The sequence below is a fragment of the Bombus affinis genome, unplaced genomic scaffold (assembly GCF_024516045.1).
Source record: "Bombus affinis isolate iyBomAffi1 unplaced genomic scaffold, iyBomAffi1.2 ctg00000083.1, whole genome shotgun sequence".
NCBI lineage: Eukaryota > Metazoa > Arthropoda > Insecta > Hymenoptera > Apidae > Bombus > Bombus affinis.
The window spans coordinates 743580-768761 of record NW_026108831.1 but is presented as its reverse complement, the minus strand read 5'-3'; the positions used below and the strand labels follow the sequence as shown (position 1 = coordinate 768761).

Below are 25182 nucleotides of genomic sequence, written 5' to 3'. Positions count from 1 at the left end.
AAACCAATCCCTCTTGTATATGTTATTCGATATGGCGGCGACTTATTTCAAATTTGGGAACGCGTCGGATCGGTTGTCAGGTTGGACTAGATTTTTACGAGCGAGCGGAGCGAGCGAGCATCCATGACAATTTCCAAGCTATACATATACCTCATATTGCCTTGCATATATTTCGTGTTATTACCTAATTTTGTCAGACATTTCTGACATCACATTGCAATTTACTATGTGGAAATAGTACTATTTATGTGAAGCTATTGATAAACTGTATTCTTTTGTCAGTAGGCAATTCGATAAAGACTTCCGGCTCCTCGGGCTGGTGCGAATATTTCAATGTCCCTATGTGCCAAACCGTTCGGTTGTCACAGACCTTTACGCGTCGCTCGCTCACTGCGCTCGCTCGAAAACTATAGCCTAACCTAAAACCAACCCTCTTCTGTATGTTATTCGATATCGCGGCGACTTATTTCAAATTTGGGAACGTATCGGATCGATTGTGAGGTTGGACTAGATTTTTACGAGAGAGCGGAGCGAGCGGGCAACGATCGCAGTTTCCAAGCTATACATGTACCTTATATTGCCTTGCATATATTTCCTGTTATTACCTAACTTTGTCAGCGAGTTCGGACCTCATGTTGCACTGTACTATGTGGAAATATTACTATTTATGTGAAATTATTCATAAACTGTAAACTTTTGTCAGTAGGCAATTCGATAAAGATTTCCGGCTCCTCGGGCTGCTGCGAATATTTCAATGTCCCTGTGTGCCAAACCGTTGGTTTGTGACACACCTTTACGCGTCGCTCGCACACTGCGCTCGCTCGAAAACTATAGCCTAACCTAAAACCATTCCCTCTGGCGTTCGCTATACGATATGGAGGCGACTTATTTCAAATTTGGGAACGTGTCGGATCGGTTGTGAGGTTGCACTAGATTTTTTCGAGCCAGCGGATCGAGCGAGCAACGATCACCATTTCCAAGCTATACATATACCTAATATTGCCTTGCATATATTTCCTATTATTACCTAATTTTGTCAGCGATTTCGGACCTCATGTTGCACTGTACTATGTGGAAATTTTACTATTTATGTGAAACTATTCATAAACTGTAAACTATTGTCAGTAGGCAATTCGATAAAGACTTCCGGCTCCTCGGGCTGGTGCGAATATTTCAATGTCCCTATGTGCCAAACCGTTCGGTTGTGACACACCTTTACGCGTCGCTCGCTCACTGCGCTCGCTCGAAAACTATAGCCTAACCTAAAACCAACCCTCTTCTCTATGTTATTCGATATGGCGGCGACTTATTTCAAATTTGGGAAAGTGTCGGATCGGTTATGAGGTTGGACTAGATTTTTACGAGCGAGCAGAGCGAGCCAGCATCGATCACCATTTCCAAGCTATTCATATACCTTATATTGCCTTGCATATATTTCCTGTTATTACCTAATTTTGTCAGCGATTTCGGACCTCATGTTGCACTGTACTATGTGGAAATTTTACTATTTATGTGAAACTATTCATAAACTGCAAACTATTGTCAGTAGGCAATTCGATAAAGACTTCCGGCTCCTCGGGCTGGGGCGAATATTTCAATGTCCCTATGTGCCAAACCGTTGGTTTGTGACACACCTTTACGCGTCCTTCGCTCGCTGCGCTCGCTCGAAAACTATAGCCTAACCTAAAACCAATCCCTCTTCTGTATGTTATTCGACATGGCGGCGACTTATTTCAAATTTGGGAACGTGTCGGATCGGTTGTGAGGTTGGACTAGATTTTTACGAGCGAGCGGTGCGACCGAGCAACTATGACAATTTCCAAGCTATACATATACCTCATATTGCCTTGCATATATTTCGTGTTATTACCTAACTTTGTCAGACATTTCTGACATCACATTGCAATTTACTATGTGGAAATAGTACTATTTATGTGAAGCTATTGATAAACTGTATTCTTTTGTCAGTGGGCAATTCGATAAAGACTTCCCGCTCCTCGGGCTGGGGCGAATATTTCAATGTCCCTATGTGCCAATCCGTTGGTTTGTGACACACCTTTACGCGTCCTTCGCTCGCTGCGCTCGCTCGAAAACTATAGCCTAACCTAAAACCATTCCCTCTTGCTTTCGTTATACGATATGGAGGCGACTTATTTCAAATTTTGGAACGTGTCGGATCGGTTGTGAGGTTGGACTAGATTTTTACGAGAGAGCGGAGCGAGCGAGCAGCGATGACAATTTCCAAGCTATACATATACCTCATATTGCCTTGCATATATTTCGTGTTATTACCTAATTTTGTCAGACATTTCTGACATCACGTTGCAATTTACTGTGTGGAAATAGTACTATTTATGTGATGCTATTGATAAACTGTATTCTTTTGTCAGTAGGCAATTCGATAAAGACTTCCGGCTCCTCGGGCTGGTTCGAATATTTCAATGTCCCTATGAGCCAAACCGTCGGTTTGTGACACACCTTTACGCGTCCTTCGCTCGCTGCGCTCGCTCGAAAACTATAGCCTAACCTAAAACCATTCCCTCTTGCTTTCGTTATACGATATGGAGGCGACTTATTTCAAATTTTGGAACGTGTCGGATCGGTTGTGAGGTTGGACTAGATTTTTACGAGCGAGCGGAGCGAGCGAGCAGCGATTACAATTTCCAAGCTATACATATACCTCATATTGCCTTGCATATATTTCGTGTTATTTCCTAATTTTGTCAGACATTTCTGACAACACGTTGCAATTTACTGTGTGGAAATAGTACTATTTATGTGAAGCTATTGATAAACTGTATTCTTTTGTCAGTAGGCAATTCGATAAAGACTTCCGGCTCCTCGGGCTGGTTCGAATATTTCAATGTCCCTATGTGCCAAACCGTTCGGTTGTGACACATCTTCACGCTTCGCACGCTCACGTTGCTCGCTCGAAAACTATAGCCTAACCTAAAACCAACCCTCTTCTGTATGTTATTCGATATGGCGGCGACATATTTCAAATTTGGGAACGTGTCGGATCGGTTATGAGGTTGGACTAGATTTTTACGAGCGAGCAGAGCGAGCCAGCAACGATCACCATTTCCAAGATATTCATATACCTTATATTGCCTTGCATATATTTCCTTTTATTACCTAATTTTGTCAGCGATTTCGGACCTCATGTTGCACTGTACTATGTGGAAATTTTACTATTTATGTGAAACTATTCATAAACTGTAAACTATTGTCAGTAGGCAATTCGATAAAGACTTCCGGCTCCTCGGGCTGGTGCGAATATTTCAATGTCCCTATGTGCCAAACCGTTGGTTTGTGACACACCTTTACGCGTCCTTCGCTCGCTGCGCTCGTTCGAAAACTATAGCCTAACCTAAAACCAATCCCTCTTCTGTATGTTATTCGATATGGCGGCGACTTATTTCAAATTTTGGAACGTGTCGGATCGGTTGTGAGGTTGGACTAGATTTTTACGAGCGAGCGGAGCGAGCGAGCAACGATGACAATTTCCAAGCTATACATATACCTCATATTGCCTTGCATATATTTCGTGTTATTACCTAATTTTGTCAGACATTTCTGACATCACGTTGCAATTTACTGTGTGGAAATAGTACTATTTATGTGATGCTATTGATAAACTGTATTCTTTTGTCAGTAGGCAATTCGATAAAGACTTCCGGCTCCTCGGGCTGGTTCGAATATTTCAATGTCCCTATGTGCCAAACCGTTCGGTTGTGACACACCTTTACGCGTCGCTCGCTCACTGCGCTCGCTCGAAAACTATAGCCTCACCTAAAACCAACCCTCTTCTGTATGTTATTCGATATGGCGGCGACTTATTTCAAATTTGGGAACGTGTCGGATCGGTTATGAGGTTGGACTAGATTTTTACGAGCGAGCAGAGCGAGCCAGCAACGATCACCATTTCCAAGCTATTCATATACCTTATATTGCCTTGCATATATTTCCTGTTATTACCTAATTTTGTCAGCGATTTCGGACCTCATGTTGCACTGTACTATGTGGAAATAGTACTATTTATGTGAAACTATTCATAAACTGTAAACTTTTGTCAGTAGGCTATTCGATAACGACTTCCGGCTCCTCGGGCTGGGGCGAATATTTCAATGTCCCTATGTGCCAAACCGTTGGTTTGTGACACACCTTTACGCGTCCTTCGCTCGCTGCGCTCGCTCGAAAACTATAGCCTAACCTAAAACAATTCCATCTTGCGTTCGTTATACGATATGGAGGCGACTTATTTCAAATTTTGGAACGTGTCGAATCGGTTGTGAGGTTGGACTAGATTTTTACGAGCGAGCGGGGCGAGCGAGCAACTATGACAATTTCCTAGCTATACATATACCTCATATTGCCTTGCATATATTTCGTGTTATTACCTAATTTTGTCAGACATTTCTGACATCACATTGCAATTTACTATGTGGAAATAGTACTATTTATGTGAAGCTATTGATAAACTGTATTCTTTTGTCAGTAGGCAATTCGATAAAGACTTCCGGCTCCTCGGGCTGGTGCGAATATTTCAATGTCCCTATGTGCCAAACCGTTCGGTTGTGACTCACCTTTACGCGTCGCTCGCTCACTGCGCTCGCTGGAAAACTATAGCCTAACATAAAAGCAACCCCCTTCTGTATGTTAGTCGATATGGCGGCGACTTATTTCAAATTTGGGAACGTGTCGGAACGGTTGTGAGGTTGGACTAGATTTTTACGAGAGAGCGGAGCGAGCGGGCAACGATCGCAGTTTCCAAGCTGTACATGTACCTTATATTGCCTTCTATATATTTCGTGTTATTGCCTAATTATGTCAGACATTTCTGATATCACATTGCAATTTACTATGTGGAAATAGTACTATTTATGTGAAGCTATTGATAAACTGTATTCTTTTGTCAGTAGGCAATTCGATAAAGACTTCCCGCTCCTCGGGCTGGGGCGAATATTTCAATATCCCTATGAGCCAAACCGTTGGTTTGTGACACACCTTTATGCGTCCTTCGCTCGCTGCGCTCGCTCGAAAACTATAGCCTAACCTAAAACCATTCCCTCTTGCTTTCGTTATACGATATGGAGGCGACTTATTTTAAATTTTGGAACGTGTCGGATCGGTTGTGAGGTTGGACTAGATTTTTACGATCGAGCGGAGCGAGCGAGCAGCGATGACAATTTCCAAGCTATACATATACCTCATATTGCCTTGCATATATTTCGTGTTATTACCTAATTTTGTCAGACATTTCTGACATCACGTTGCAATTTACTGTGTGGAAATAGTACTATTTATGTGAAGCTATTGATAAACTGTATTCTTTTGTCAGTAGGCAATTCGATAAAGACTTCCGGCTCCTCGGGCTGGTTCGAATATTTCAATGTTCCTATGTGTCAAACCGTTCGGTTGTGACACATCTTCACGCTTCGCCCGCTCACGTTGCTCGCTCGAAAACTATAGCCTAACCTAAAACCAACCCTCTTCTGTATGTTATTCGATATGGCGGCGACTTATTTCAAATTTGGGAACGTGTCGGATCGGTTATGAGGTTGGACTAGATTTTTACGAGCGAGCAGAGCGAGCCAGCAACGATCACCATTTCCAAGATATTCATATACCTTATATTGCCTTGCATATATATCCTGTTATTACCTAATTTTGTCAACGATTTCGGACCTCATGTTGCACTGTACTATTTGGAAATTTTACTATTTATGTGAAACTATTCATAAACTGTAAACTATTGTCAGTAGGCAATTCGATAAAGACTTCCGGCTCCTCGGGCTGGGGCGAATATTTCAATGTCCCTATGTGCCAAACCGTTGGTTTGTGACACACCTTTACGCGTCCTTCGCTCGCTGCGCTCGCTCGAAAACTATAGCCTAACCTAAAACCAATCCCTCTTCTGTATCTTATTCGACATGGCGGCGACTTATTTCAAATTTGGGAACGTGTCGGATCGGTTGTGAGGTTGGACTAGATTTTTACGAGAGAGCGGAGCGAGCGAGCAACGATGACAATTTCCAAGCTATACATATACTTCATATTACCTTGCATATATTTCGTGTTATTACCTAATTTTGTCAGACATTTCTGACAACACATTGCAATTTTCTATGTGGAAATAGTACTATTTATGTGAAACTATTCATAAACTGTAAACGTTTGTCAGTAGGCTATTCGATAACGACTTCCGGCTCCTCGGGCTGGGGCGAATATTTCAATGCCCCTATGTGCCAAACCGTTGGTTTGTGACACACATTTACGCGTCCCTCGCTCGCCGTGCTCGGTCGAAAACTATAGCCTAACCTAAAACCATTCCCTCTGGCGTTCGCTATACGATATGGAGGCGACTTATTTCAAATTTGGGAACGTGTCGGATCGGTTGTGAGGTTGCACTAGATTTTTTCGAGCGAGCGGAGCGAGCGAGCAACGATCACCATTTCCAAGCTATACATATACCTAATATTCCCTTGCATATATTTCCTGTTATTACCTAATTTTGTCAGCGATTTCGGACCTCATGTTGCACTGTACTATGTGGAAATTTTACTATTTATGTGAAACTATTCATAAACTGCAAACTATTGTCAGTAGGCAATTCGATAAAGACTTCCGGCTCCTCGGGCTGGTGCGAATATTTCAATGTCCCTATGTGCCAAACCGTTGGTTTGTGACACAGCTTTACGCGTCCTTCGCTCGCTGCGCTCGTTCGAAAACTATAGCCTAACCTAAAACCAATCCCTCTTCTGTATGTTATTCGATATGGCGGCGACTTATTTCAAATTTTGGAACGTGTCGGATCGGTTGTGAGGTTGGACTAGATTTTTATGAGCGAGCGGAGCGAGCGAGCAACGATGACAATTTCCAAGCTATACATATACCTCATATTGCCTTGCATATATTTCGTGTTATTACCTAATTTTGTCAGACATTTCTGACATCACATTCCAATTTACTATGTGGAAATAGTACTATTTATGTGAAGCTATTGATAAACTGTATTCTTTTGTCAGTAGGCAATTCGATAAAGACTTCCGGCTCCTCGGGCTGGTGCGAATATTTCAATGTCCCTATGTGCCAAACCGTTCGGTTGTGACACACCTTTACGCGTCGCTCGCTCGCTGCGCTCGCTCGAAAACTATAGCCTAACCTAAAACCAACCCCCTTCTGTATGTTATTCGATATGGCAGCGACTTATTTCAAATTTGGGAACGTGTCGGATCGGTTATGAGGATGGACTAGATTTTTACGAGCGAGCAGAGCGAGCCAGCAACGATCACCATTTCCAACCTATTCATATACCTTATATTGCCTTGCATATATTTCCTGTTATTACCTAATTTTGTCAGACATTTCTGACATCACATTGCACATTACTATGTGGAAAAAGTACTATTTACGTGAAACTATTCATAAACTGTAAACTTTTGTCAGTAGGCAATTCGAGAAAGACTTCCGGCTCCTCGGGCTGGGGCGAATATTTCAATGTCCCTATGTGCCAAACCGTTGGTTTGTGACACACCTTTACGCGTCCTTCGCTCGCTGCGCTCGTTCGAAAACTATAGCCTAACCTAAAACCAATCGCTCTTCTCTATGTTATTCGATATGGCGGCGACTTATTTCAAATTTTGGAACGTGTCGGATCGGTTGTGAGGTTGGACTTGATTTTTACGAGCGAGCGGAGCGAGCGAGCAACGATGACAATTTCCAAGCTATACATATACCTCATATTGCCTTGCATATATTTCGTGCTATTACCTAATTTTGTCAGACATTTCTGACATCACGTTGCAATTTACTATGTGGAAATAGTACTATTTATGTGAAGCTATTGATAAACTGTATTCTTTTGTCAGTAGGCAATTCGATAAAGACTTCCGGCTCCTCGGGCTGGTGCGAATATTGCAATGTCCCAATGTGCCAAACCGTTCGGTTGTGACACACCTTCACGCTTCGCCCGCTCGCGTTGCTCGCTAGAAAACAATAGCCTAACCTAAAACCAATCCCTCTTCTGTATGTTATTCGATATGGCGGCGACTTATTTCAAATTTGGGAACGTGTCGGATCGGTTGTGAGGTTGGACGAGATTTTTACGAGCGAGCAGTGCGAGCCAGCAACGATCACGATTTCCAAGCTATACATATACCTAATATTGCCTTGCACATATTTTCTGTTATTACCTAATTTTGTCAGCGAGTTCGGACCTCATGTTGCACTGTACTATGTGGAAATATTACTATTTATGTGAAACTATTCATAAACTGTAATCTTTTGTCAGTAGGCAATTCGATAAAGACTTCCGGCTCCTCGGGCTGGTGCGAATATTTCAATGTCCCTATGTGCCAAACCGTTCGGTTGTGACACACCTTTACGCGTCGCTCGCTCGCTGCGCTCGCTCGAAAACTATAGCCTAACCTAAAACCAACCCTCTTCTGTATGTTATTCGATATGGCGGCGACTTATTTCAAATTTGGGAACGTGTCGGATCGGTTATGAGGTTGGACTAGATTTTTACGAGCGAGCGGAGCGAGCGAGCAACGATGACAATTTCCAAACTATTCATATACCTCATATTGCCTTGCATATATTTCGTGTTATTACCTAATTTTGTAAGATATTTCTGACATCACATTGCAATTTACTATGTGGAAATAGTACTATTTATGTGAAGCTATTGATAAACTGTATTCTTTTGTCAGTAGGCAATTCGATAAAGACTTCCGGCTCCTCGGGCTGGTGCGAATATTGCAATGTCCCAATGTGCCAAACCGTTCGGTTGTGACACACCTTCACGCTTCGCCCGCTCGCGTTGCTCGCTAGAAAATTATAGCCTAACCTAAAACCAATCCCTCTTCTGTATGTTATTCGATATGGCGGCGACTTATTTCAAATTTGGGAACGTGTCGGATCGGTTGTGAGGTTGGACGAGATTTTTACGAGCGAGCAGAGCGAGCCAGCAACGATCGCAGTTTCCAAGCTATACATGTACCTTATATTGCCTTGCATATATTTCGTGTTATTACCTAATTTTGTCAGACATTTCTGACACCACATTGCACATTACTATGTGGAAATATTACTATTTATGTGAAACTATTCATAAACTGTAAACTTTTGTCAGTAGGCAATTCGATAACGACTTCCGGCTCCTCGGGCTGCGGCGAATATTTCAATGTCCCTATGTGCCAAACCGTTGGTTTGTGACACACCTTTACGCGTCCTTCGCTCGCTCCGCTCGTTCGAAAACTATAGCCTAACATAAAACCAACACCCTTCTGTATGTTATTCGATATGGCGGCGACTTATTTCAAATCTGGGAACGTGTCGGATCGGTTGTGAGGTTGGACTAGATTTTTACGAGAGAGCGGAGCGAGCGGGCAACGATCGCAGTTTCCAAGCTATACATGTACCTTATATTGCCTTGCATATATTTCGTGTTATTGCCTAATTTTGTCAGACATTTCTGACATCATATTGCAATTTACTATGTGGAAATAGTACTATTTATGTGAAGCTATTGATAAAATGTATTCTTTTGTCAGTAGGCAATTCGATAAAGACTTCCGGCTCCTCGGGCTGGGGCGAATATTTCAATGTCCCTATGTGCCAAACCGTTGGTTTGTGACACAACTTTACGCGTCCTTCGCTCGCTGCGCTCGCTCGAAAACTATAGCCTAACCTAAAACCATTCCCTCTTGCGTTCGTTATACGATATGGAGGCGACTTATTTCAAAATTTTGGAACGTGTAGGATCGGTTGTGAGGTTGGACTAGATTTTTACGAGCGAGCGGAGCGAGCGAGCAGCGATGACAATTTCCAAGCTATACATATACCTCATATTACCTTGCATATATTTCGTGTTATTACCTAATTTTGTCAGACATTTCTGACATCACGTTGCAATTTACTATGTGGAAATAGTACTATTTATGTGAAGCTATTGATAAACTGTATTCTTTTGTCAGTAGGCAATTCGATAAAGACTTCCGGCTCCTCGGGCTGGTTCGAATATTTCAATGTCCCTATGTGCCAAACCGTTCGGTTGTGACACATCCTCACGCTTCGCCCGCTCACGTTGCTCGCTAGAAAACTATAGCCTAACCAAAACCAATCCCTCTTCTATATGTTATTCGATATGGCGGCGACTTATTTCAAATTTGGGAACGCGTCGGATCGGTTGTGAGGTTGGACTAGATTTTTACGAGCGAGCGGAGCGAGCGAGCAACCATGACAATTTCCAAGCTATACATATACCTCATATTGCCTTGCATATATTTCGTGTTATTACCTAATTTTGTCAGACATTTCTGACATCACATTGCAATTTACTATGTGGAAATAGTACTATTTATGTGAAGCTATTGATAAACTGTATTCTTTTGTTAGTAGGCAATTCGATAAAGACTTCCGGCTCCTCGGGCTGGTGCGAATATTGCAATGTCCCAATGTGCCAAACTGTTCGGTTGTGACACATCATCACGCTTCGCCCGCTCGCGTTGCTCGCTAGAAAACTATAGCCTAACCTAAAACCAATCCCTCTTCTGTATGTTATTCGATATGGCGGCGACTTATTTCAAATTTGGGAACGTGTCGGATCGGTTGTGAGGTTGGACGAGATTTTTACGAGCGAGCGGAGCGAGCCAGCAACGATCACCATTTCCAAGCTATTCATATACCTTATATTGCCTTGCATATATTTCCTGTTATTACCTAATTTTTTCAGCGAGTTCGGACCTCATGTTGCACTGTACTATGTGGAAATATTACTATTTATGTGAAGCTATTGATAAACTGTATTCTTTTGTTAGTAGGCAATTCGATAAAGACTTCCGGCTCCTCGGGCTGGTGCGAATATTTCAATGTCCCTATGTGCCAAACCGTTCGGTTGTGACACATCTTCACGCTTCGCCCGCTCGCGTTGCTCGCTAGAAAACTATAGCCTAACCAAAAACCAATCCCTCTTCTGTATGTTATTCAATATGGCGGCGACTTATTTCTAATTTGGGAACGCGTCGGATCGGTTGTGAGGTTGGACTAGATTTTTACGAGCGAGCGGAGCGAGCGAGCAACGATGACAATTTCCAAGCTATACATATACCTCATATTGCCTTGCATATATTTCGTGTTAGTACCTAATTTCGTCAGACATTTCTGACATCACATTGCAATTTACTATGTGGAAATAGTACTATTTATGTGAAGCTATTGATAAACTGTATTCTTTTGTCAGTAGGCAATTCGATAACGACTTCCGGCTCCTCGGGCTGGGGCGAATATTTCAATATCCCTATGTGCCAAACCGTTGGTTTGTAACACACCTTTACGCGTCCTTCGCTCGCTGCGCTCGCTCGAAAACTATAGCCTAACATATAACCAACCCCCTTCTGTATGTTATTCGATATGGCGGCGACTTATTTCAAATTTGGGAACGTGTCGGATCGGTTGTGAGGTTGGACGAGATTTTTACGAGCGAGCAGAGCGAGCCAGCAACGATCGCAGTTTCCAAGCTATACATGTACCTTATATTGCCTTGCATATATTTCGTGTTATTACCTAATTTTGTCAGACATTTCTGACACCACATTGCACATTACTATGTGGAAATATTACTATTTATGTGAAACTATTCATAAACTGTAAACTTTTGTCAGTAGGCAATTCGATAACGACTTCCGGCTCCTCGAGCTGCGGCGAATATTTCAATGTCCCTATGTGCCAAACCGTTGGTTTGTGACACACCTTTACGCGTCCTTCGCTCGCTCCGCTCGTTCGAAAACTATAGCCTAACATAAAACCAACACCCTTCCGTATGTTATTCGATATGGCGGCGACTTATTTCAAATCTGGGAACGTGTCGGATCGGTTGTGAGGTTGGACTAGATTTTTACGAGAGAGCGGAGCGAGCGGGCAACGATCGCAGTTTCCAAGCTATACATGTACCTTATATTGCCTTGCATATATTTCGTGTTATTGCCTAATTTTGTCAGACATTTCTGACATCACATTGCAATTTACTATGTGGAAATAGTACTATTTATGTGAAGCTATTGATAAAATGTATTCTTTTGTCAGTAGGCAATTCGATAAAGACTTCCGGCTCCTCGGGCTGGGGCGAATATTTCAATGTCCCTATGTGCCAAACCGTTGGTTTGTGACACAACTTTACGCGTCCTTCGCTCGCTGCGCTCGCTCGAAAACTATAGCCTAACCTAAAACCATTCCCTCTTGCGTTCGTTATACGATATGGAGGCGACTTATTTCAAAATTTTGGAACGTGTAGGATCGGTTGTGAGGTTGGACTAGATTTTTACGAGCGAGCGGAGCGAGCGAGCAGCGATGACAATTTCCAAGCTATACATATACCTCATATTACCTTGCATATATTTCGTGTTATTACCTAATTTTGTCAGACATTTCTGACATCACGTTGCAATTTACTATGTGGAAATAGTACTATTTATGTGAAGCTATTGATAAACTGTATTCTTTTGTCAGTAGGCAATTCGATAAAGACTTCCGGCTCCTCGGGCTGGTTCGAATATTTCAATGTCCCTATGTGCCAAACCGTTCGGTTGTGACACATCTTCACGCTTCGCCCGCTCACGTTGCTCGCTAGAAAACTATAGCCTAACCAAAACCAATCCCTCTTCTGTATGTTATTCGATATGGCGGCGACTTATTTCAAATTTGGGAACGTGTCGGATCGGTTGTGAGGTTGGACGAGATTTTTACGAGCGAGCAGAGCGAGCCAGCAACGATCACGATTTCCAAGCTATACATATACCTAATATTGCCTTGCACATATTTTCTGTTATTACCTAATTTTGTCAGCGAGTTCGGACCTCATGTTGCACTGTACTATGTGGAAATATTACTATTTATGTGAAACTATTCATAAACTGTAATCTTTTGTCAGTAGGCAATTCGATAAAGACTTCCGGCACCTCGGGCTGGGGCGAATATTTCAATGTCCCTATGTGCCAAACCGTTGGTTTGTGACACACCTTTACGCGTCCTTCGCTCGCTGCGCTCGTTCGAAAACTATAGCCTAACCTAAAACCAATCCCTCTTCTGTATGTTATTCGATATGGCGGCGACTTATTTCAAATTTTGGAACGTGTCGGATCGGTTGTGAGGTTGGACTAGATTTTTACGAGCGAGCGGAGCGAGCGAGCAACGATGACAATTTCCAAGCTATACATATACCTCATATTGCCTTGCATATATTTCGTGTTATTACCTAATTTTGTCAGACATTTCTGACATCACGTTGCAATTTACTCTGTGGAAATAGTACTATTTATGTGAAGCTATTGATAAACTGTATTCTTTTGTCAGTATGCAATTCGATAAAGACTTCCGGCTCCTCGGGCTGGTGCGAATATTTCAATGTCCCTATGTGCCAAACCGTTCGGTTGTAACACACCTTTACGCGTCGCTCGCTAACTGCGCTCGCTCGAAAACTATAGCCTAACCTAAAACCAACCCCCTTCTATATGTTATTCGATACGGCGGCGACTTATTTCAAATTTGGGAACGTGTCGGATCGGTTGTGAGGTTGGACAAGATTTTTACGAGAGAGCGGAGCGAGCGGGCAACGATCGCAGTTACCAAGCTATACATGTACCTTATATTGCCTTGCATATATTTCGTGTTATTACCTAATTTTGTCAGACATTTCTGACATCACATTGCACATTACTATGTGGAAATAGTACTATTTATGTGAAACTATTCATAAACTGTAAACTTTTGTCAGTAGGCAATTCGATAACGACTTCCGGCTCCTCGGGCTGGGGCGAATATTTGAATGTCCCTATGTGCCAAACCGTTGGTTTGTGACACACCTTTACGCGTCCTTCGCTCGCTGCGCTCGCTCGAAAACTATAGCCTAACCTAAAACCATTCCCTCTTGCGTTCGTTATACGATATGGAGGCGACTTATTTCAAATTTTGGAACGTGCCGCATCGGTTGTGAGGTTGGACGAGATTTTTACGAGCGAGCGGAGCGAGCCAGCAACGATCACCATTTCCAAGCTATTCATATACCTTATATTGCCTTGCATATATTTCCTGTTATTACCTAATTTTGTCAGCGAGTTCGGACCTCATGTTGCACTGTACTATGTGGAAATATTACTATTTATGTGAAGCTATTGATAAACTGTATTCTTTTGTCAGTAGGCAATTCGATAAAGACTTCCGGCTCCTCGGGCTGGTGCGAATATTTCAATGTCCCTATGTGCCAAACCGTTCGGTTGTGACACACCTTTACGCGTCGCTCGCTCACTGCGCTCGCTCGAAAACTATAGCCTAACCTAAAACCAACCCACTTCTGTATGTTATTCGATATGGCGGCGACTTATTTCAAATTTGGGAACGTGTCGGATCGGTTATGAGGTTGGACTAGATTTTTACGAGCGAGCGGAGCGAGCGAGCAACGATGACAATTTCCAAACTATTCATATACCTCATATTGCCTTGCATATATTTCGTGTTATTACCTAATTTTGTAAGATATTTCTGACATCACATTGCAATTTACTATGTGGAAATAGTACTATTTATGTGAAGCTATTGATAAACTGTATTCTTTTGTCAGTAGGCAATTCGATAAAGACTTCCGGCTCCTCGGGCTGGTGCGAATATTGCAATGTCCCAATGTGCCAAACCGTTCGGTTGTGACACACCTTCACGCTTCGCCCGCTCGCGTTGCTCGCTAGAAAATTATAGCCTAACCTAAAACCAATCCCTCTTCTGTATGTTATTCGATATGGCGGCGACTTATTTCAAATTTGGGAACGTGTCGGATCGGTTGTGAGGTTGGACGAGATTTTTACGAGCGAGCAGAGCGAGCCAGCAACGATCGCAGTTTCCAAGCTATACATGTACCTTATATTGCCTTGCATATATTTCGTGTTATTACCTAATTTTGTCAGACATTTCTGTCACCACATTGCACATTACTATGTGGAAATATTACTATTTATGTGAAACTATTCATAAACTGTAAACTTTTGTCAGTAGGCAATTCGATAACGACTTCCGGCTCCTCGGGCTGCGGCGAATATTTCAATGTCCCTATGTGCCAAACCGTTGGTTTGTGACACACCTTTACGCGTCCATCGCTCGCTCCGCTCGTTCGAAAACTATAGCCTAACATAAAACCAACACCCTTCTGTATGTTATTCGATATGGCGGCGACTTATTTCAAATTTGGGAACGTGTCGGATCGGTTGTGAGGTTGGACGAGATTTTTACGAGCGAGCGGAGCGAGCCAGCAACGATCACCATTTCCAAGCTATTCATATACCTTATATTGCCTTGCATATATTTCCTGTTATTACCTAATTTTTTCAGCGAGTTCGGACCTCATGTTGCACTGTACTATGTGGAAATATTACTATTTATGTGAAGCTATTGATAAACTGTATTCTTTTGTCAGTAGGCAATTCGATAAAGACTTCCGGCTCCTCGGGCTGGTGCGAATATTTCAATGTCCCAATGTGCCAAACCGTTCGGTTGTGACACATCTTCACGCTTCGCCCGCTCGCGTTGCTCGCTAGAAAACTATAGCCTAACCAAAAACCAATCCCTCTTCTGTATGTTATTCAATATGGCGGCGACTTATTTCTAATTTGGGAACGCGTCTGATCGGTTGTGAGGTTGGACTAGATTTTTACGAGCGAGCGGAGCGAGCGAGCAACGATGACAATTTCCAAGCTATACATATACCTCATATTGCCTTGCATATATTTCGTGTTAGTACCTAATTTTGTCAGACATTTCTGACATCACATTGCAATTTACTATGTGGAAATAGTACTATTTATGTGAAGCTATTGATAAACTGTATTCTTTTGTCAGTAGGCAATTCGATAACGACTTCCGGCTCCTCGGGCTGGGGCGAATATTTCAATATCCCTATGTGCCAAACCGTTGGTTTGTGACACACCTTTACGCGTCCTTCGCTCGCTGCGCTCGCTCGAAAACTATAGCCTAACATAAAACCAACCCCCTTCTGTATGTTATTCGATATGGCGGCGACTTATTTCAAATTTGGGAACGTGTCGGATCGGTTGTGAGGTTGGACGAGATTTTTACGAGCGAGCAGAGCGAGCCAGCAACGATCGCATTTTCCAAGCTATACATGTACCTTATATTGCCTTGCATATATTTCGTGTTATTACCTAATTTTGTCAGACATTTCTGACACCACATTGCACATTACTATGTGGAAATATTACTATTTATGTGAAACTATTCATAAACTGTAAACTTTTGTCAGTAGGCAATTCGATAACGACTTCCGGCTCCTCGAGCTGCGGCGAATATTTCAATGTCCCTATGTGCCAAACCGTTGGTTTGTGACACACCTTTACGCGTCCTTCGCTCGCTCCGCTCGTTCGAAAACTATAGCCTAACATAAAACCAACACCCTTCTGTATGTTATTCGATATGGCGGCGACTTATTTCAAATCTGGGAACGTGTCGGATCGGTTGTGAGGTTGGACTAGATTTTTACGAGAGAGCGGAGCGAGCGGGCAACGATCGCAGTTTCCAAGCTATACATGTACCTTATATTGCCTTGCATATATTTCGTGTTATTGCCTAATTTTGTCAGACATTTCTGACATCACATTGCAATTTACTATGTGGAAATAGTACTATTTATGTGAAGCTATTGATAAAATGTATTCTTTTGTCAGTAGGCAATTCGATAAAGACTTCCGGCTCCTCGGGCTGGGGCGAATATTTCAATGTCCCTATGTGCCAAACCGTTGGTTTGTGACACAACTTTACGCGTCCTTCGCTCGCTGCGCTCGCTCGAAAACTATAGCCTAACCTAAAACCATTCCCTCTTGCGTTCCTTATACGATATGGAGGCGACTTCTTTCAAAATTTTGGAACGTGTAGGATCGGTTGTGAGGTTGGACTAGATTTTTACGAGAGAGCGGAGCGAGCGAGCAGCGATGACAATTTCCAAGCTATACATATACCTCATATTACCTTGCATATATTTCGTGTTATTACCTAATTTTGTCAGACATTTCTGACATCACGTTGCAATTTACTATGTGGAAATTGTACTATTTATGTGAAGCTATTGATAAACTGTATTCTTTTGTCAGTAGGCAATTCGATAAAGACTTCCGGCTCCTCGGGCTGGTTCGAATATTTCAATGTCCCTATGTGCCAAACCGTTCGGTTGTGACACATCTTCACGCTTCGCCCGCTCACGTTGCTCGCTAGAAAACTATAGCCTAACCAAAACAAATCCCTCTTCTATATGTTATTCGATATGGCGGCGACTTATTTCAAATTTGGGAACGCGTCGGATCGGTTGTGAGGTTGGACTAGATTTTTACGAGCGAGCGGAGCGAGCGAGCAACCATGACAATTTCCAAGCTATACATATACCTCATATTGCCTTGCATATATTTCGTGTTATTACCTAATTTTGTCAGACATTTCTGACATCACATTGCAATTTACTATGTGGAAATAGTACTATTTATGTGAAGCTATTGATAAACTGTATTCTTTTGTTAGTAGGCAATTCGATAAAGACTTCCGGCTCCTCGGGCTGGTGCGAATATTGCAATGTCCCAATGTGCCAAACTGTTCGGTTGTGACACATCTTCACGCTTCGCCCGCTCGCGTTGCTCGCTAGAAAACTATAGCCTAACCTAAAACCAATCCCTCTTCTGTATGTTATTCGATATGGCGGCGACTTATTTCAAATTTGGGAACGTGTCGGATCGGTTGTGAGGTTGGACGAGATTTTTACGAGCGAGCGGAGCGAGCCAGCAACGATCACCATTTCCAAGCTATTCATATACCTTATATTGCCTTGCATATATTTCCTGTTATTACCTAATTTTTTCAGCGAGTTCGGACCTCATGTTGCACTGTACTATGTGGAAATATTACTATTTATGTGAAGCTATTGATAAACTGTATTCTTTTGTTAGTAGGCAATTCGATAAAGACTTCCGGCTCCTCGGGCTGGTGCGAATATTTCAATGTCCCTATGTGCCAAACCGTTCGGTTGTGACACATCTTCACGCTTCGCCCGCTCGCGTTGCTCGCTAGAAAACTATAGCCTAACCAAAAACCAATCCCTCTTCTGTATGTTATTCAATATGGCGGCGACTTATTTCTAATTTGGGAACGCGTCGGATCGGTTGTGAGGTTGGACTAGATTTTTATGAGCGAGCGGAGCGAGCGAGCAACGATGACAATTTCCAAGCTATACATATACCTCATATTGCCTTGCATATATTTCGTGTTAGTACCAAATTTTGTCAGACATTTCTGACATCACATTGCAATTTACTATGTGGAAATAGTACTATTTATGTGAAGCTATTGATAAACTGTATTCTTTTGTCAGTAGGCAATTCGATAACGACTTCCGGCTCCTCGGGCTGGGGCGAATATTTCAATATCCCTATGTGCCAAACCGTTGGTTTGTAACACACCTTTACGCGTCCTTCGCTCGCTGCGCTCGCTCGAAAACTATAGCCTAACATATAACCAACCCCCTTCTGTATGTTATTCGATATGGCGGCGACTTATTTCAAATTTGGGAACGTGTCGGATCGGTTGTGAGGTTGGACGAGATTTTTACGAGCGAGCAGAGCGAGCCAGCAACGATCGCAGTTTCCAAGCTATACATGTACCTTATATTGCCTTGCATATATTTCGTGTTATTACCTAATTTTGTCAGACATTTCTGACACCACATTGCACATTACTATGTGGAAATATTACTATTTATGTGAAACTATTCATAAACTGTAAACTTTTGTCAGTAGGCAATTCGATAACGACTTCCGGCTCCTCGAGCTGCGGCGCATATTTCAATGTCCCTATGTGCCAAACCGTTGGTTTGTGACACACCTTTACGCGTCCTTCGCTCGCTCCGCTCGTTCGAAAACTATAGCCTAACATAAAACCAACACCCTTCCGTATGTTATTCGATATGGCGGCGACTTATTTCAAATCTGGGAACGTGTCGGATCGGTTGTGAGGTTGGACTAGATTTTTACGAGAGAGCGGAGCGAGCGGGCAACGATCGCAGTTTCCAAGCTATACATGTACCTTATATTGCCTTGCATATATTTCGTGTTATTGCCTAATTTTGTCAGACATTTCTGACATCACATTGCAATTTACTATGTGGAAATAGTACTATTTATGTGAAGCTATTGATAAAATGTATTCTTTTGTCAGTAGGCAATTCGATAAAGACTTCCGGCTCCTCGGGCTGGGGCGAATATTTCAATGTCCCTATGTGCCAAACCGTTGGTTTGTGACACAACTTTACGCGTCCTTCGCTCGCTGCGCTCGCTCGAAAACTATAGCCTAACCTAAAACCATTCCCTCTTGCGTTCGTTATACGATATGGAGGCGACTTATTTCAAAATTTTGGAACGTGTAGGATCGGTTGTGAGGTTGGACTAGATTTTTACGAGCGAGCGGAGCGAGCGAGCAGCGATGACAATTTCCAAGCTATACATATACCTCATATTACCTTGCATATATTTCGTGTTATTACCTAATTTTGTCAGACATTTCTGACATCACGTTGCAATTTACTATGTGGAAATAGTACTATTTATGTGAAGCTATTGATAAACTGTATTCTTTTGTCAGTAGGCAATTCGATAAAGACTTCCGGCTCCTCGGGCTGGTTCGAATATTTCAATGTCCCTATGTGCCAAACCGTTCGGTTGTGACACATCTTCACGCTTCGCCCGCTCACGTTGCTCGCTAGAAAACTATAGCCTAACCAAAACCAATCCCTCTTCTGTATGTTATTCGATATGGCGGCGACTTATTTCAAATTTGGGAACGTGTCGGATCGGTTGTGAGGTTGGACGAGATTTTTACGAGCGAGCAGAGCGAGCCAGCAACGATCACGATTTCCAAGCTATACATATACCTAATATTGCCTTGCACATATTTTCTGTTATTACCTAATTTTGTCAGCGAGTTCGGACCTCATGTTGCACTGTACTATGTGGAAATATTACTATTTATGTGAAACTATTCATAAACTGTAATCTTTTGTCAGTAGGCAATTCGATAAAGACTTCCGGCACCTCGGGCTGGGGCGAATATTTCAATGTCCCTATGTGCCAAACCGTTGGTTTGTGACACACCTTTACGCGTCCTTCGCTCGCTGCGCTCGTTCGAAAACTATAGCCTAACCTAAAACCAATCCCTCTTCTGTATGTTATTCGATATGGCGGCGACTTATTTCAAATTTTGGAACGTGTCGGATCGGTTGTGAGGTTGGACTAGATTTTTACGAGCGAGCGGAGCGAGCGAGCAACGATGACAATTTCCAAGCTATACATATACCTCATATTGCCTTGCATATATTTCGTGTTATTACCTAATTTTGTCAGACATTTCTGACATCACGTTGCAATTTACTCTGTGGAAATAGTACTATTTATGTGAAGCTATTGATAAACTGTATTCTTTTGTCAGTATGCAATTCGATAAAGACTTCCGGCTCCTCGGGCTGGTGCGAATATTTCAATGTCCCTATGTGCCAAACCGTTCGGTTGTAACACACCTTTACGCGTCGCTCGCTAACTGCGCTCGCTCGAAAACTATAGCCTAACCTAAAACCAACCCCCTTCTATATGTTATTCGATACGGCGGCGACTTATTTCAAATTTGGGAACGTGTCGGATCGGTTGTGAGGTTGGACAAGATTTTTACGAGAGAGCGGAGCGAGCGGGCAACGATCGCAGTTACCAAGCTATACATGTACCTTATATTGCCTTGCATATATTTCGTGTTATTACCTAATTTTGTCAGACATTTCTGACATCACATTGCACATTACTATGTGGAAATAGTACTATTTATGTGAAACTATTCATAAACTGTAAACTTTTGTCAGTAGGCAATTCGATAACGACTTCCGGCTCCTCGGGCTGGGGCGAATATTTGAATGTCCCTATGTGCCAAACCGTTGGTTTGTGACACACCTTTACGCGTCCTTCGCTCGCTGCGCTCGCTCGAAAACTATAGCCTAACCTAAAACCATTCCCTCTTGCGTTCGTTATACGATATGGAGGCGACTTATTTCAAATTTTGGAACGTGCCGCATCGGTTGTGAGGTTGGACGAGATTTTTACGAGCGAGCGGAGCGAGCCAGCAACGATCACCATTTCCAAGCTATTCATATACCTTATATTGCCTTGCATATATTTCCTGTTATTACCTAATTTTGTCAGCGAGTTCGGACCTCATGTTGCACTGTACTATGTGGAAATATTACTATTTATGTGAAGCTATTGATAAACTGTATTCTTTTGTCAGTAGGCAATTCGATAAAGACTTCCGGCTCCTCGGGCTGGTGCGAATATTTCAATGTCCCTATGTGCCAAACCGTTCGGTTGTGACACACCTTTACGCGTCGCTCGCTCACTGCGCTCGCTCGAAAACTATAGCCTAACCTAAAACCAACCCACTTCTGTATGTTATTCGATATGGCGGCGACTTATTTCAAATTTGGGAACGTGTCGGATCGGTTATGAGGTTGGACTAGATTTTTACGAGCGAGCGGAGCGAGCGAGCAACGATGACAATTTCCAAACTATTCATATACCTCATATTGCCTTGCATATATTTCGTGTTATTACCTAATTTTGTAAGATATTTCTGACATCACATTGCAATTTACTATGTGGAAATAGTACTATTTATGTGAAGCTATTGATAAACTGTATTCTTTTGTCAGTAGGCAATTCGATAAAGACTTCCGGCTCCTCGGGCTGGTGCGAATATTGCAATGTCCCAATGTGCCAAACCGTTCGGTTGTGACACACCTTCACGCTTCGCCCGCTCGCGTTGCTCGCTAGAAAATTATAGCCTAACCTAAAACCAATCCCTCTTCTGTATGTTATTCGATATGGCGGCGACTTATTTCAAATTTGGGAACGTGTCGGATCGGTTGTGAGGTTGGACGAGATTTTTACGAGCGAGCAGAGCGAGCCAGCAACGATCGCAGTTTCCAAGCTATACATGTACCTTATATTGCCTTGCATATATTTCGTGTTATTACCTAATTTTGTCAGACATTTCTGTCACCACATTGCACATTACTATGTGGAAATATTACTATTTATGTGAAACTATTCATAAACTGTAAACTTTTGTCAGTAGGCAATTCGATAACGACTTCCGGCTCCTCGGGCTGCGGCGAATATTTCAATGTCCCTATGTGCCAAACCGTTGGTTTGTGACACACCTTTACGCGTCCATCGCTCGCTCCGCTCGTTCGAAAACTATAGCCTAACATAAAACCAACACCCTTCTGTATGTTATTCGATATGGCGGCGACTTATTTCAAATTTGGGAACGTGTCGGATCGGTTGTGAGGTTGGACGAGATTTTTACGAGCGAGCGGAGCGAGCCAGCAACGATCACCATTTCCAAGCTATTCATATACCTTATATTGCCTTGCATATATTTCCTGTTATTACCTAATTTTTTCAGCGAGTTCGGACCTCATGTTGCACTGTACTATGTGGAAATATTACTATTTATGTGAAGCTATTGATAAACTGTATTCTTTTGTCAGTAGGCAATTCGATAAAGACTTCCGGCTCCTCGGGCTGGTGCGAATATTTCAATGTCCCAATGTGCCAAACCGTTCGGTTGTGACACATCTTCACGCTTCGCCCGCTCGCGTTGCTCGCTAGAAAACTATAGCCTAACCAAAAACCAATCCCTCTTCTGTATGTTATTCAATATGGCGGCGACTTATTTCTAATTTGGGAACGCGTCTGATCGGTTGTGAGGTTGGACTAGATTTTTACGAGCGAGCGGAGCGAGCGAGCAACGATGACAATTTCCAAGCTATACATATACCTCATATTGCCTTGCATATATTTCGTGTTAGTACCTAATTTTGTCAGACATTTCTGACATCACATTGCAATTTACTATGTGGAAATAGTACTATTTATGTGAAGCTATTGATAAACTGTATTCTTTTGTCAGTAGGCAATTCGATAACGACTTCCGGCTCCTCGGGCTGGGGCGAATATTTCAATATCCCTATGTGCCAAACCGTTGGTTTGTGACACACCTTTACGCGTCCTTCGCTCGCTGCGCTCGCTCGAAAACTATAGCCTAACATAAAACCAACCCCCTTCTGTATGTTATTCGATATGGCGGCGACTTATTTCAAATTTGGGAACGTGTCGGATCGGTTGTGAGGTTGGACGAGATTTTTACGAGCGAGCAGAGCGAGCCAGCAACGATCGCATTTTCCAAGCTATACATGTACCTTATATTGCCTTGCATATATTTCGTGTTATTACCTAATTTTGTCAGACATTTCTGACACCACATTGCACATTACTATGTGGAAATATTACTATTTATGTGAAACTATTCATAAACTGTAAACTTTTGTCAGTAGGCAATTCGATAACGACTTCCGGCTCCTCGAGCTGCGGCGAATATTTCAATGTCCCTATGTGCCAAACCGTTGGTTTGTGACACACCTTTACGCGTCCTTCGCTCGCTCCGCTCGTTCGAAAACTATAGCCTAACATAAAACCAACACCCTTCTGTATGTTATTCGATATGGCGGCGACTTATTTCAAATCTGGGAACGTGTCGGATCGGTTGTGAGGTTGGACTAGATTTTTACGAGAGAGCGGAGCGAGCGGGCAACGATCGCAGTTTCCAAGCTATACATGTACCTTATATTGCCTTGCATATATTTCGTGTTATTGCCTAATTTTGTCAGACATTTCTGACATCACATTGCAATTTACTATGTGGAAATAGTACTATTTATGTGAAGCTATTGATAAAATGTATTCTTTTGTCAGTAGGCAATTCGATAAAGACTTCCGGCTCCTCGGGCTGGGGCGAATATTTCAATGTCCCTATGTGCCAAACCGTTGGTTTGTGACACAACTTTACGCGTCCTTCGCTCGCTGCGCTCGCTCGAAAACTATAGCCTAACCTAAAACCATTCCCTCTTGCGTTCGTTATACGATATGGAGGCGACTTCTTTCAAAATTTTGGAACGTGTAGGATCGGTTGTGAGGTTGGACTAGATTTTTACGAGCGAGCGGAGCGAGCGAGCAGCGATGACAATTTCCAAGCTATACATATACCTCATATTACCTTGCATATATTTCGTGTTATTACCTAATTTTGTCAGACATTTCTGACATCACGTTGCAATTTACTATGTGGAAATTGTACTATTTATGTGAAGCTATTGATAAACTGTATTCTTTTGTCAGTAGGCAATTCGATAAAGACTTCCGGCTCCTCGGGCTGGTTCGAATATTTCAATGTCCCTATGTGCCAAACCGTTCGGTTGTGACACATCTTCACGCTTCGCCCGCTCACGTTGCTCGCTAGAAAACTATAGCCTAACCAAAACAAATCCCTCTTCTATATGTTATTCGATATGGCGGCGACTTATTTCAAATTTGGGAACGCGTCGGATCGGTTGTGAGGTTGGACGAGATTTTTACGAGCGAGCAGAGCGAGCCAGCAACGAGCGCAGTTTCCAAGCTATACATGTACCTTATATTGCCTTGCATATATTTCGTGTTATTACCTAATTTTGTCAGACATTTCTGACACCACATTGCACATTACTATGTGGAAATATTACTATTTATGTGAAACTATTCATAAACTGTAAACTTTTGTCAGTAGGCAATTCGATAACGACTTCCGGCTCCTCGAGCTGCGGCGAATATTTCAATGTCCCTATGTGCCAAACCGTTGGTTTGTGACACACCTTTACGCGTCCTTCGCTCGCTCCGCTCGTTCGAAAACTATAGCCTAACATAAAACCAACACCCTTCTGTATGTTATTCGATATGGCGGCGACTTATTTCAAATCTGGGAACGTGTCGGATCGGTTGTGAGGTTGGACTAGATTTTTACGAGAGAGCGGAGCGAGCGGGCAACGATCGCAGTTTCCAAGCTATACATGTACCTTATATTGCCTTGCATATATTTCGTGTTATTGCCTAATTTTGTCAGACATTTCTGACATCACATTGCAATTTACTATGTGGAAATAGTACTATTTATGTGAAGCTATTGATAAAATGTGTTCTTTTGTCAGTAGGCAATTCGATAAAGACTTCCGGC

General features: G+C 42.6%; 1 long non-coding RNA gene across 1 annotated transcript in view; it reads right to left on the bottom strand.

The window, feature by feature from the left end:
* Window positions 1-571: 571 nt before the first annotated feature.
* Window positions 572-25182, bottom strand: part of LOC126927364 (uncharacterized) — a 52171-nt gene continuing 27560 nt past the window's right edge. The window contains exon 3 of the long non-coding RNA XR_007715417.1: window positions 572-605. This is a non-coding gene — a long non-coding RNA (uncharacterized LOC126927364). The remainder of the gene's footprint in view (window positions 606-25182) is intronic.